This window comes from Elephas maximus, chromosome 3 (genome assembly GCF_024166365.1).
Source record: "Elephas maximus indicus isolate mEleMax1 chromosome 3, mEleMax1 primary haplotype, whole genome shotgun sequence".
Classification (NCBI taxonomy): domain Eukaryota; kingdom Metazoa; phylum Chordata; class Mammalia; order Proboscidea; family Elephantidae; genus Elephas; species Elephas maximus.
This window is the reverse complement of record NC_064821.1, coordinates 197,769,730-197,773,461: the sequence shown is the minus strand read 5'-3', so window position 1 is coordinate 197,773,461 and position 3,732 is coordinate 197,769,730. Positions and strand designations below refer to the sequence as shown.

Sequence of the window (3,732 nt, the reverse complement as noted above, 5' to 3'; positions counted from 1 at the left end):
CCCTGAATGTAGTTTCTTGATCCCCCCTTACCCACTGAATGTTGATAGAAGAAAATTCAAAGCCGGGGTTTTATAAAGCTTTCCGAGTGTCCGGGGATATTTCTTAGGTGAGACACACCAGAGAATCCATCATGCTGGTGGGCCCATTGCATTGACTGGAGAATTGTTGATGAGGTCTCTGACGTGGAGATCAGATTCCATTCAGTGACTCTAAGTTCCCAAAGAACAATAATGGTCAGAGTTCCAGATGTGGACTGGTCAATTGCCCTTCTGGGAGAACTGTCCTCAGCATGCCTGCTAGGATAATCCTCTAGTGCAGGCACTACTTCTGGTCGCTCTCCTGCTGCCTTCTGCCTGTTGTCTTTACAACCAACCCTGTCTTTACCAAGTGTCCTGCCTGGCTGTGTCAGTGGCTCCATCAGGGACTTGGGACTCTGACTTTTTTTTTTTTCTCCTGGGCTTTCCTCAGGTCTTCCCACTTATTCTCTCAGGCTCTCCCCATCGGGGGCTGATTCCACCCTCCATTCATAATAGGATGTTCTGTTGGGACCCAGGCATTTGTTCAAAGGCCTATTTACAGCTTATCTTCAGGGATGGCTACAGCTACCTGGGAATTTCCCCTTTCCCTTTCCTTAAAACCCAAAGAGTGATCATTTTCCCAACAAGGGTAAGAAAGAGCTCATTTTGTGCCTCTATAGTATCTCTCTAATAAAAAAGAAACCGGATGACATTTATTTACAACAGCGTGTTTGCTAAGCTTTAAGACTTAGTTCAGCATCACTGCTGACTGGAAGCCTCTCTGACAAGCAAGATTTCTCCATTCCCTCCAGCTGGGCTGGGTGCCTCTCCTTGGTGCCCTATCATAGGCAGATCATCATCTCCATCACTGTACTCACCATACTGTGCTGCAATGAACTATTTATATTCCTATATTCTATGAGTTTTCTTAAGGTGGGGGCTGCATCTTCATTGCCTTTGTGTTCTTTATCTCAACAGCAGTGTCTGACACATAGATGCTCAGTAAAAGTTTGTTGTTGTTTTACTGAAGTTCGCTGACTTCCTTTGATGTCTGTAATAAACCAGAGGGTTGACCCCTGCCCTCAAGGAACTTATATCTAATTTAACCTACATGACTGCTACTGCTAATAGTGACCCATTTCTGATGTGAAAGTTAGTTGAGACACCATGCAGATAGAGGGCACAGGAAATGTAGTTAGCAAACCAACAACCAACAGCTCAGATCAGCTAAGTGGCCAGCCAGAACTGTGATGATTCAGCATCAGTCAGAGGCCTATGCTAAGAAGCCCACCAGGATCCCAAGAATTTTACGTTCTTCCCAGTGGTCCAGATAATGGGTATATTTTGTGGAAGTGAAGCAGGTAGTCTGACTCACAAAGCACAGGGTCAGATACAAAAGGGGTCTTTAACAGATACTTTTTTCAAAGTACCTTCATGTCAAGGAATAGTTCCAAAATCTAGAAACAGTTGATTAAAAAAAAATCTAGCAGAGTCTTAGGCATCTGAGAAGGGTGTTTAGAGCAAGGAGCCTTCTGAGAACTTTCATTCTTACAGAGGAGTTGAGATGGACCTATGTACAATTGGCACATAGATATCTCACTCATCTCTTTTCTCTGAATTGCAAAAATTGGCAGAGAGGCAAGATCTAGTGGTGATGAGGGACTTCACCTAGCGGGACATCTGCTGGAAGTCTCATGCAGAACATCTGATGAATTCTTGCCTTGCTGACAACCTCATCTCTCAGTAGGTAGTAAAAGCAAAGAGGAGAAACTCCTACTCAGGATTTCATTATTATCAGTAAGGAAGACCCAGATAGTAATCTGTATGGGATAGGAAACTGGGAAGAAAAGGACCATGGCATTTTCAAAACCATAATAATACACAATAGGGTGACACCTTCTTATAATCAAATGTAAGACCATCTCAAAGTCTTTTTAGAAACAGTCAGTGTAAACCAAAAACCCAAACCAAATCCGTTGCCATCGAGTCAGTTCTGACTCACAGCGACCCTATAGGACAGAGTAGAACTGCCCCGTAAGGTTTCCAAGGAGCACCTGGTGGATTCAAACTGCCAACCTTTTGCTTAGCAGATATAGCTCTTAACCACTATGCCACCAGAATTTCCTTTTGAGTAGAACTGCTGCCTAGGGTTTCCAAGGAGCAGCTGGTGGATTCAAACTGCCAATCTTTTGGTTGGCAGATGAGGTCTTAACCACTACGCCACCAGGGCTTTCATTAAAATGCAAGTACCCCAGATGGGACTCGAACCCACAATCCCTGGCTTAGGAGGCCAATGCCTTATCCATTAGGCCACTGGGGCTTCTCTAGGCCACTGGAATCCAGAGTAGGAATCCATTAATTTATTCTGATCAGTGTACCTCAGACACTCGGACAGCTGGTCTCTACAAATTCAGAGCAGAGGATTATGATCTTGTGACCCCTGATGCAAAATAACTGATCTCCACTCTCTAATGGGATAAGCACTTCTAAGAAATGAAATTCAAATAAAATAATCATGAGTCATCCTGATAAAAAAAAAAGAAGGCAGCTAACAAACCCCATGAGGCTGTGTAAAGAGCTCTTTGATGATCTTAGATTGTATAAACACTTGCTCGAAAGATACAAGGAGGAGAGCAAAACTCAGAACAAATTCAAAAGTTCACATGGCCCTGAAAGGACAATAATAATAATATTAATGTTATGTGAGAAAAGTACCTCCCAGACCTGTTTTGGGTCTGGGAGGTACTTTTCTCATATATTTTTACATATACTTACATTATGAAATAGGTGCAATATTTATCTTCTTTTTACAGGTAAAGGATCTTAAAAACAAAGTGATTAAGGTACTGGCCCAGGGTCAAACCATCAATAAATAGCAGAGTTGGGATTTGAATCTAAGAAAGCTGGCTCCAGAGTGAACACTCTTAACCTCAGTGCTGTACTTCTACATATGTCACTAGCCTTCTCAGGACATTATGAGGCTGGTTAAAGGGCAGAATGCATAGGTCTTTGACAAAATAACCATCTCAAATGGCTTTTAAAGGAATATTCCATGTAAGAGAAAAAAAAAGAAATAATGGGTTTAATGGAGATGATAAAATGTAACAGATGTCAAAGGAAATGAAGTCCTATCAAAATCTTATTTTGTTGTCATTTTCTCCAAAGAGAAGGTTTTTAGGTTGGGAAAGGTAGATTAACGTTAATGTAGTTGTGAAGTCAAAATAGATAAGGGATAAGCTTCTAGTTGCTCTAAAATATTAGCTTTCCTGGGATTTGGGAGATGTTAGCCAGCCAGAAAGGAGACAAGACCCCCATCTGTGCTGTGATTGTAGCATCAAAGTGGAGTGCTTAGTTCAGGAGATATGGTAGCCACAAAGCCCGAGACTCTATAGACCATCTAGTACAGCTCTTCGTTTCACCCTATTCCATATAATTGACTCGCATCCAGTTCTGGGCACAGTATTTTATGAAGAACGTTGATGAACCACTCCAGATCCAGAGAAGTAAGAACTGAGGGTATTGTACGAAGATCTTATGATGGAAATGGGGCTATCCTATAACTATAGAACCAACATTTGCATAGCACATCATCAGCTACAAGACACTTATTTTTACACACACATTACCTTCCTTGATCCTTTCAACTTTCTTCAGTGGTAGGTGCTCTTAGCCTAGTTAACAGAAGTTTAGAGGACTAACTCACATGTTAGCAGA

General features: G+C 41.9%; 1 non-coding gene across 1 annotated transcript; it reads right to left on the bottom strand.

Moving 5' to 3' along the window:
- Positions 1 to 2,265: 2,265 nt before the first annotated feature.
- TRNAR-CCU (transfer RNA arginine (anticodon CCU)) lies at positions 2,266 to 2,338 on the bottom strand. Its single transcript has one exon. It is a non-coding gene; the product is annotated as a tRNA-Arg (tRNA).
- Positions 2,339 to 3,732: the final 1,394 nt, after the last annotated feature.